This window comes from Nuphar pumila, chromosome 10 (assembly GCF_984573655.1).
Source record: "Nuphar pumila chromosome 10, dmNupPumi1.hap1.1, whole genome shotgun sequence".
NCBI classification, from domain to species: domain Eukaryota; kingdom Viridiplantae; phylum Streptophyta; class Magnoliopsida; order Nymphaeales; family Nymphaeaceae; genus Nuphar; species Nuphar pumila.
In genome coordinates, this window is record NC_143258.1 from 89,839,964 (window position 1) to 89,851,269 (window position 11,306).

The following is an 11,306-nucleotide window of genomic DNA, read 5'->3' on the forward strand; positions in this document are numbered from 1 at the left end:
AGCAGGAAAACGACATATCATGCCCGTCATGTGGGCATCCTCGGTTCAAGCCAAAGACAAGAGGCAATGGTAGCACGAGATCAAAGGAAGTTTCATACAAGTCGCTCCGCTACTTTCCTATCACTCCTAGATTGCAGCGATTGTATATGTCTTCAAAGACAGCTAAACACATGAGATGGCATGCAAATAAAGTTCGACACGATGAAAACAAGATCACGCATCCTGTTGACGCTGAAGCTTGGAAGCACTTTGATCGTACTCATCAGAACTTCGCAATGGAAGTGCGAAATGTTAGACTCGGTCTATGTACAGATGGATTTAATCCATTTGGGGGTAGATCAACTCCATACTCATGCTGGCCAGTATTTGTAACTCCATACAACCTTCCACCAAGCTTGTGTATGAAACGTCCAAATCTTTTCTTGTCTCTGTTGATCCCTGGTCCGACCTCACCTGGCCAAAATCTTGATGTATATCTAAGGCCATTGATTGATGAATTAAAAGTACTGTGGGATGACGGTGTTACCACGTATGATGCCCACAAAAAACAAAATTTCAACATGAAGGCCGCTGTTCTATGGACAATCAGTGACTTCCCTGCATATGGTATGTTATCTGGTTGGAGCACACATGGGAGGTTGGCTTGTCCGTACTGCATGGAGGATTCCAAAGCTTTTAGATTGAGGCATGGAAGGAAGCCTTGCTGGTTTGATTGCCATCGTCGATTTCTACCCAGCGATCATCCGTTCCGACGTCAAAAGAATGCATTTACAGCAGGCACAACTGAAATGGAAGGTCCATCCTCAAGATTGTCTGGCATAGAGATTTTAAGAAGATTGCGATACTTTCCAGATGTATTAACAGATGCCCGCAGTCCTACACCCTTCCGTGGATTTGGGAAGGAACACAATTGGACGAAAAAATCTATTTTTTGGGAACTACCGTATTGGCCGACCCTATTGATACGACATAATTTGGATGTGATGCATGTAGAGAAAAATGTGTTTGATAATGTGTTCAATACAGTAATGAATATTAAAGGAAAAACGAAGGATAATCCGAAGGCCCGTATGGATTTAAAATTAATATGTAAAAGACCAGAATTGGAACTCAAAGAGTATAATGGCAAAGTACTGAAACCAAAGGCGAAGTACGTGCTCGGACCTGATCAAATAAAACATGTATGTCAATGGTTGAGACAACTGAGATTTCCAGATGGATATGTCTCTAACATTGCTCGGGCTGTGAAGATTGACGATGGACAGTTATATGGGTTGAAGAGCCATGATTGTCATATCTTTATGCAACGATTGATACCCCTAGCATTCCATGATATGTTAGACAAACCTATATGGGGGTATTGTCTGAGTTGAGCGGATTTTTCAGAACATTGTGCGCATCGGAGGTCATTGTATCAGATGTAAAGAATCTCGAGGACTCTGTCATCACCACTGTTTGTCTGTTAGAAAAGATATTTACGCCAGCATTTTTCGATGTTATGGAACATTTGATCATACATCTGCCATATGAACTAAGGGTTGGTGGCCCTGTGCAATATCGATGGATGTACCCATTTGAAAGGTATATGTTTTTTTATATTTGTCTCTTTAATGACAGATATTTAAAATTTGAAATGTATATTCTTGTCAGATGCATGTTCGACCTAAAAAAAAAGGTTCGTAATAAAGCAAGAGTAGAAGGCTCTATTTGTGAGGCGTACACTTTAGAAGAGATTTCAAATTTCTCATCTATGTACTTCGAACCTCATATTTCAACACGTTACACATGCCCGCCCCGTAACGATGATGGAGAACAAGTAACTGTAGCTGACAAGCTGTCGATATTTCAACGACTTGGGCATGCATTTGGTAGTTGCCGATCAAGGCTATTGACAGATCGAGAGCAAGATGCAGCACACATCTATATTCTTTTTAATTGTTCAGCGATCGACCCATACATCGAGTAAGTATATGTATATGCAACTCAATTATAAATCCTTTTATGTTCTATATGTGGATACATGGCTCGGTAATATAAGTATTTGTGGTTTGCAGACGATTTGATCTGGAGTTGCAAAGCAAAGTTTCACATCTCACTAATGCAGAAGTACAAAAAGAACGTGAAACTAAGTTTGTGGAGTGGTTGAAACAGTTGGTAAAGAAGCTAACATAAATTTTGTACTTATAAACAACACTAAGTTACTTAATTGATCGTGATCACAATAATTGTTTATGTCTGTGCGTAGGTTCGCCATGGTGATGTTAAAGATCAAGGAATATGTGATTTAGAAAATGGTCCGACCAAAGTTGTGCAATGCTACAACGGGTATATCGTAAATGGTTATCGATTCCATACAAAAGACTACGGTATAAACAAATCAACGATAAATAGTGGCGTGTGTGTCAAGGGTAGCAGCTACGGTGAAAATGAACATGATTACTACGGTGTTATAGAGGAAATAATGGAGTTGACTTACTTAGGCATGAATAACAGGGTTACGGTATTCAAGTGTCATTGGTTTGATCCAACTGCAACAAGACTCGACAAAGCTTCAGGCATTGTGGAGGTGAATCATAAATCCAGGTTTGGAACATATGAACCATTCATATTAGCCTCGCAAGCTCAACAAGTTTATTATACTTCATATCCGAGTATAAAAAAGTCAGATAGAAATGAATGGTGGGCAGTTTGCAAGGTGAAATCCAAACTATACCCCGAGTATGATCAGTTACAAGAAGATGAGTTAGCTGAAGACAGTGATTACTATCAATCAGATGATGTCTGTGACTTCGCTTATGGTCACGATGTTGCGCATGATATGCATGTCATATCTCCATTGGCTGATGAAACATTCATAGAGGAATGTGATCCAAATGATGTACCAAGTGGATGGGCAAACAATGAAGAAGAAGAAGAAGAAGAAGAAGAAGAAGAAGAAAGTCAAACTAGTGACGAGGAAGAATTCTCAAGCTAGTGAAAAAAATCTTATACTACAAACCTCTATTTAAATGCATTGTAATACTTGATGTGAGTTGTATTGCAATACTTGGTGTGAATGATTAAAAATTTTATTTCAATGTATTGTAATACTTGATACGAATGATTCGAATGCATTGTAATTTATCTGAATGTATTATAATTTATGCAATTAACGAATGATTTGAATTAGTGCAATACTTGATGTCAATGATTTGAATTATTTGAATGCATTGCAATGCTTGATGTGAATGACTTGAATGCATTGTAATACTTGATGTGAATTATTTGAATGTATTGTATGACATATGTTATTTGTTAGAATATGGTTCGTGGAGGTTATAGTGGTCGCTCATCCAGTAGTAGCCAGGCTCAACCTTCATCTTCACGGGCTCCTGTGATAGGTATATCATATAACTAATTAGATGCTTGATTAGTTCAAATGCACATTCTGAGAACTTGGTGTGTATTTTTTTACAGATGATGTTGCGCCTGTATACGACCCACCTACACCAGTTGATCGCACAAGTCAACAGCCAACACAGGAAACAGGGTCTTCACAGGCTGGCACAAGAAGACTCATTCGAATAGTGTATATCGATAATCGACCGTAAGTATTTTGTTTTCAATTATTGCATATCTTTTAAATATTTTATATTGATATTTACTGTGTAACAATTCATGTGCAGCACGAGGTTTGAGCCACAAGAAGTAGTACGGGAGATTAGGAATTCACTTCTTCAACATCTACCAGGACCAGTTGCTCAATGGAAAGAGTACCCAAAGGAGGTATTAGACAGATTGTGGTCCTCATTCATGGTATACAGTTGTTCCTCATAGTTAATGTGTTTCATATTTAATTTATTTAAGCAATGTCTACTAACTTTCTGAAAATATTTGTAGGCTTCGAATCGCTTTGCAACTACGGTGGAAGAAAATGATGCAAGGAAGGTGTGGCAGAAGGTGGCTGCCAATCGATTTGCAGACATGCTGCACACTATGAAGACTGCAGCAAAAAAAGCATCTGGCGTAGTAGATGATCCATTACTGTGGAAGGGCCATGGTCCTATTACTATCAGGAGAGATTACTGGGATGAAATGTGCGATATGTGGGCGGGAGATGCATTTAAAAATCGCTCTGCGAAGGCTTCACAAAATCGATCGAAGATGCCCGAAGCCCATCTACACACAGGTGGATCTAAGACATTTGGGAGCCACCTAAAGAAAATGGTAACTCATCAATATATAATATTAATTTTATAAGTATAGTTGCAAATTTGTGTACTAAATCTTTTGTCATTTAACTTCGCAGGAAGCAGAAAAAGGAGGCAGTGTACCATATAAGGATGTGTTTGTAGAAACACATAAACGGAATACCACGGGAGTCTTCGTATCAGAGAAGGCGAGAACGACAACGGTATGTATTAATTCTATTAATAATCATTGCAATATATATGCAAGTCATCATAATGTTATCATTAATTATTAATGAATACTTTAAACATTATTTTGTAGGAGGCATATGAGCAACAAATGGTAGAGCGATATGGTGAAGACGCTACTCAGCATCCATCATTTGATCCTACAGCATGGGTGACTGCAGCAGGTGAACCCAAAAAAGGTCGCGTGTTCGGGTTTGGGAGTAATATGAACACTTCACCAGTTATTGGTTCTTCCAGTTACGGCTCACCAACTTCTTGCGCCGACATAAGCTCCAAGCAGCCGACTATTCTTTCCGGTGATGATGTACGCGAGATCATTAATGAATCACTGAATAACTACTTCCAATACACCGTCGCCCCCTTTCTCCGAAATGAGATCAAGGCCGCTGTTCAGGATAGGGGATCTTCGATTCCAGGTCCCTCTCAGGTATAATCACATATATAGTTTTTTTGACTATCTTAAAGCACATCTGAGCATGGTAGAATCACATATAGAGTTTTTCTAGATGCCTTAGAACACATATGAACATGCTATAATCACATATTCAATTTTTTTACTGCCTTAGCACACATATGAGCATGATAGAATCACATATATATATATTTAACTTTTTGTCTGTCTTAGAGCACATATGAGCATGATAGAATCACATATAAAGTTTTTTTGATTGCATTAGAACACATAAGCATGCTATAATCACATATTCAGTTTTTTTACTGCCTAAGAACACATATGAGCATATTATAATCACATATTCTGTTTTTTGACTGCCTTAGCACACATATGAACATGCTATAATAACATATAGAGTTTTTTAACTGCCTTAGAACACATATGAACATGTTATATATCATTTATGATAGAATCACATATAAAATTTTTGGCTTTGCCTGCCTTAGAGCACATATGAGCATGCTATATTCACATATTCAATTTTTTTACTGCCTTAGCACACATACGAGCATGATCGAATCACATATATAGTTTTTTGCTTGCCTTAAAGCACATCTGAGCATGGTAGAATCACATATAGAGTTTTTTTATATGCCTTAGAACACATATGAACATGCTATAATCACATATTCAATTTTTTGACTGCCTTAGCACACATATGAGCATGATAGAATCACATATAGAGTTTTTTTATTGCCTTAGATCACACATGAGCACATGATAGAATCACATATAGTGTGTAATTTATTTCATTATATTTTGTTTATCAATACTGACTGTTCTTTTCTTGTGTAGGCTGCTAGCGATAATCAGGGTAGTGGAGCTGAAGGGACAGATAAAGACAATGAACAAGAAGACGCACAAAATCTTGGCGATGATTAGAGGACTGTGTTGAAGAAGTTCTATTTTTTTTATTTTTCCTAATTGTAATTGTTGAATTGTAAATAATTAAACTTCTTAGTTTTAAGGTGGAACGATTAATTATTATAGATACTTGTTATATGAATTTTTTTGTGTGGTTTGTTTTTTATTTACAGGAAATATAAATTGTACAGGAAATATAAATTGTACAGTTCTCCGTAATTAATTTTTAAATAATTTTTTTTTGATTTTTTTTCGTTTTTGCGACGGATTAGCGACGGATGATTCCGTCGCTATTCATATTAATCTAGCGACGGCTTAGCGACGGAATTAAATCCGTCGCCACGCCGTGGTCGCCGTTTAGTACCGGCGGATTGGCGACGGAATATAGCGCTCGTTATTCCGTCGCAATTAGCGACGGACTTGGCGACGGAATAATTCCGTCGCCAGTTAGCGTCGAAATATTCGCGACGTAAGCATACTGTCGCCGCGTTGTCGCTAATCCGTCGCTAACATGTTTAGCGATGGATTAGCGACGGATTAGCGACGAAAGGTGGTCGTCGCTAATCTACTGCTCTGTTGTAGTGATTGACTAAGTGTGTTATGAATGTTTTTTAATGTAATAAGTCATATGTTTGTCATAGTCGATTGGGTCATTGTAGGAGTCATTATGTTGAAAAGCTTATTTTCAATAATCTCATTTCTAAGGATAGTATGAATATAGGGATGAGTGATCAGATGTGTTCCAGTTGTCGTCTATGCAAGAGTCATGTACTGCCTTTTAATTCTGTTAATAAAAGATCTTTAAAGCCTTTTGAGATTATTTGTTCTGACGTGTGGGGACCTGCTCATGTTACTTCTAGTTCTGAAAGCAGATACTGCTTAATTTTTGTCGACAACTACTCCTGTTATACCTGGATATACTTTATGAAAAGTAAATCTGAAGTTTTTTTTTTGTTCCAAAACTTTCACTCTCTAGTCAAAAACCAGTTTTTTGAATCTATTTAACATTTTCAATCTAATGGAGGTGGTGAATTTTTCTCCAGTGACTTCATACATTTTCTCCAAATTAATGGGATAGAAAAAATAGTGTCTTGCCTACATACACTACAACAAAATGGGATAGCTGAACGAAAGCATATACACATTGTTGAGAGTGTAATGAGTATGATGCATGACATCAATCTCCCTATTTCTTTGTAGACGAAAGCTTTTCATTCTGTTGTGCATGCGATAAATATATTGCCTATGACTCTTTTGGAAAACAAGTCACCTTATTTATCTCTTCTTGGTGTCCATCCCAACTACCATGACTTACACATTTTTTTTTGTGTTTGCTATGTTCATATTGATGGGTTCTTAAGGCACAAATTTCAGGACAAGGCATTAAAGTGCAGGTTTGTAGGGTATGCAGACAAGTACAAAGGATACAAATGTTATGATCCCATAAGCAAACACATCAAGATATCGATGAATGCTATATTTGATGAGTTGAACTTTGATCTTCAAACCAACATGACTCCTGCAGATTCTCCACTGGGCGAATTTATCATCCTTGGCTTAACTCAAAACTTTTTAGCATAATTGATGATAATTGTTCTTCAAATTGTATGCAGTCACAAGGGTATACTGGTGCAGAGGATAAGACACCATCCCCAAGAGAAATGATATTACCGTCTGAACCAGACAGATATAAGGGCATCGTTTACACCCAAAAAAATGGGGGAGGATCCACCTATTTTGAGACAAGGGACTGAACAACCATCCACTTCCTCACATACTCTTGATGTCAAGAGATCCACTCGTGTTCGTCACCCAATTGAAAGATGGGTTAGTTATGACAATTTCTCTACGGACTTCCAGTTGTTCCTAACGGCTTTACAAAAAGAGGATGAACATGTCACATTCTATCAAGCAAATAACTCTAAGAAATGGGTAGAAGCCATGAATGGTGAGATGGAAGCTTTGCATGAGTGTGGAACATGGGAGATTGTCCCCAGACCACCCAACAGGAATGTGGTAGGATAGTGAGTGTGTAAAATAAAGTACAAGCCAGACAGAAGCATTGAAAGGTATAAGACAAGACTTGTAGCTAAAAGATTTACACAGGTGCCAGGTCAGGATTATGATGAGACCTTCAGCCCAGTTATGAGAATGGAGACCATTAGAATTATCATTTCCCTAGCAGTTGAATACGGATGGAAGCTCAGTCAGCTTGACGTAAAATATGCATTCTTGCATGGCAACTTAAAGGAGGAATTCTACATGGAACAACGTCCTGGATATGCAGAAAGGGATCCTAGGAACTACGTTTGCAGATTGAGGAGAGCCCTCTATGGGATGAAGTAGGTGTCTCGCTCCTGGTTCGACAGTTTTTTGTCTGAGATACAAAAATATGGTTTTCGTAGATCTCTTCTAGACCATTCCTTGTTTATATTCAAAAGTGAAGATGTAGTTACTTTACTGGTTATATATGTGGATGATATTGTTATTACAAGTAACTCAGAGGATCACATTGCAAAGGTGAAACAACTCTAAATCAAAGATATAAAATGAAAGACCTTGGAGACTTGCGATACTTTCTTGGGGTGGAAGTTGATAGAAGAGAAGATGGGTTGGCACTCACCCAACACAAATATATAGTGGATGTCCTGAGTAATGCAGGTACGAATGATTGTAAGCATTTAGCCACTCTAAGCATTCTTCATCAAAAATTGAGCACCCAAGATGGAGATTTATATGAGGACCCTACCAGATATCAGAGTCGAGTTGGGATGTTACAGTATCTTACGTTCACCCGACCTGACATTGTCTACTCAGTCAATCAAGTATCTCAATTCATGCATGAACCACACGCTGAACACATGGAGGCAGTCAAAAGAATCCTTAGATATTTAAAGATGACAATTGGTGATGGACTTCTCTACAGGTAAAGGCCGACAGGACAAAGCACACATAAAATTGTTGTTTACAGTGATACAGATTGTGTTGGGGATCCAGATGAGCGAAGATCTATCTCGGGGTATTGTATTTTCATTGAACAAAATTTGATCTCCTGAAGTAGTAAGAAACAAAAAAATCTAGCTAGGTCAAGCACTGAGGCGGAGTACCGATCTATAGTTGTTGCCACTGCAGAAGTTACATAGATTAGTCACATATTGACGGAAGTAGGAGAAGAAATTTCGCAATCATCTTTGCTATGCGATAATCAAAGTGCCATCAACATGTCTTTTAATCCAATCCACCATAGTCGAGCCAAGCACATTGAGATAGATCAACATTTCGTGTGACAGAAGGTTGAAGAGAAGGAGATTGAACCTGAATCTATGAGAACCGAAGATCAAGTAGCATACCTGTTCACTAAAGGATTAACTAAAGACAGGTTTTGGAAGCTAAAAAACAAGTTGTTTATAGTACAAGACCATGCACAACTTGAAGGGGGGTGAAAAACAGAATGGGTTATTGGATTGGTTTTTTCTTGGAACCAGATCCAGACCCGTGTGTTATGTGCCACTTAATAATGGCTTTGTTGTAATTTTTATTTTTGGTTGCAGGATAGTTTAGTACCCTAAATTGTTTGTAAACACAAATATAAGTAAACGATATCAGAGGTGCGGTGGGATGATTGCTGCAGATATACGGTTGATATCAGCCCTTCCCATTGTGCCTTCCTCAATTTCACTGCAATAGATCCTGGTGATACAAAAAATTACAACTTCAAAAGCAAAGAGAACTTACAATGTATTTGAAATTGGCTCACCTTAATAACCAGCTCTTGCAATTTTGGAGAATTTTTCAGCAAAAGGAAAAGAAGCACCAACTTTCCTTCATGTCCTACCTCTATATCCAACTTAAGCAAAGCTTTAAAAGCAATGTTCGGACTTCTGCTTGAGATGCATGGGCAGGTCTGGTCAGCAAAAGCATATATTCAAGATTGATTTTTGGATAAACAAGTTGATGTAGAGCAGTTACAAAAGAAGCAGAAAAAAGAACAGTTCTTACCATGCAATCACCCAACAACAATCTAATGCTCTCAACCAGAGCCAGTCCCCTCACCAATTTGATCAATCTACATCCATGATCATTGAGCCTTGTCACATTCTGTAGGGTTCGTCCACATTTATCTTTATGATCACCATAATAACATAACATGTTGATTACAGCCGAAAACTGTGCTAGTCTTGGTGCATGATTAAAATCCACTGATTTGTTCATGAAGCTTTTTATATGAAAAAAATCTCAAAATAGGGGACTCAACAATAAGATGCTCAAAACCATGGCAGTCTTCAACTGATAAACTCTCAAGAAGCTTGCTTCCACAAACCATATGCCGAAATGCATCATCATAAAAAAAAGCACAATGTAAGCTTCAGTATTCTGAGGTTTCTAAAGCCATTGAACCTTGGAGGTGTTTTCACTTGGCAATGACAGTTCCAGAACCCCTAGTGTATGAAGCAAAACAAAAACCAAGGTGCTTGTTTCGATGCAACTTCATCAGAATAACAAAGAACAAGCTCACGTATGCGCTTTCTTCTTAGCGACCTGAATAGCCTATTCAAGTGAGAATTGCACCTCCAAATACCATTGGTAATCCGACATGTTTGCAGGATTGGAGCTGCGTGTGCCTTGATTCCATGATCCTCGCCCATGTATCAACTCTTTCATATATACACTGCCAACATGCTATACTGGTTGGCCTAAAGCTAGGATCATCAGGATTGTGGCATATGCACTTCATCGCCCAATCACTGTCGAAATCGAGATTAGGGGAATGAGTCCAAATGAACCTCCATTGCTTTGATAAGATGGATGTCCTAACAGCTTCCTTGGTAGGCAAGAGGGAGAGGATGAAGATGATAATGGCTTCGGGCAGGTCGCTAAGCCAATCAGGTTTTCTCTTTGTTGGTAGGAGGCCTCACCTCCGTTTGGATTCCGGGGAGTTGATAATGGCAGTGCTCGATCCCATTTTCATGGTTGCAGAAGAAGAGAAGAGAGCAGTAGCCTGACCGCTTCCAACAGCCCTGTCGCTTCCTCAAACACGGACTGGCCTGTCATATCAGTAACGGACAACACAAAACGATTCCGTTACCCTTTTGGTTTTGAATAGGCAATCTGGGGAGATTCGAACCCGATACCCGTTGGTTATGATAGTGTAACCGAAACATCCAGCTATATCATTTGATATCAATGATTTCCTTACCTTACCTGTATATCTAACATGGTCTCCCCAGCTGCATCTTTTAACAAGAGACTTGAAAACAGCCACACGAATCCGCTCAGGCCGAATCCGCTTTCTTCAGTCAGAACCGGAAGAGAGACTCTTTCACCATTCCTGATGAAGAGAAGACCTTGTACACCCTCCCAAGACAAGGCGCACAATGTTGTCATTGGAGTGAACCGGCCTGACTTGGACCATTAATCTCAGAAAAATGAGCCTTTTAAGCCTGGGATGTCTCAACTGTGGTTGATCCACCGGCCCAGTAAGGTCACCTCCCCTCAAGTCACATGGCTCATTTCACAGACTCCCATGATCACAAACTTGGAAGAGAATTGATCTTGTCATCTTGAGAACC

The 11,306-nt window shown here is 38.8% G+C and overlaps 1 long non-coding RNA gene across 1 annotated transcript; it reads left to right on the top strand.

The window, feature by feature from the left end:
- Positions 1-4,678: 4,678 nt before the first annotated feature.
- LOC149827283 (uncharacterized) lies at positions 4,679-5,863 on the top strand. Its single transcript, XR_016434540.1, has 2 exons — positions 4,679-4,845; positions 5,668-5,863. It is a non-coding gene; the product is annotated as an uncharacterized LOC149827283 (long non-coding RNA).
- The last annotated feature ends 5,443 nt before the right edge of the window (positions 5,864-11,306 follow it).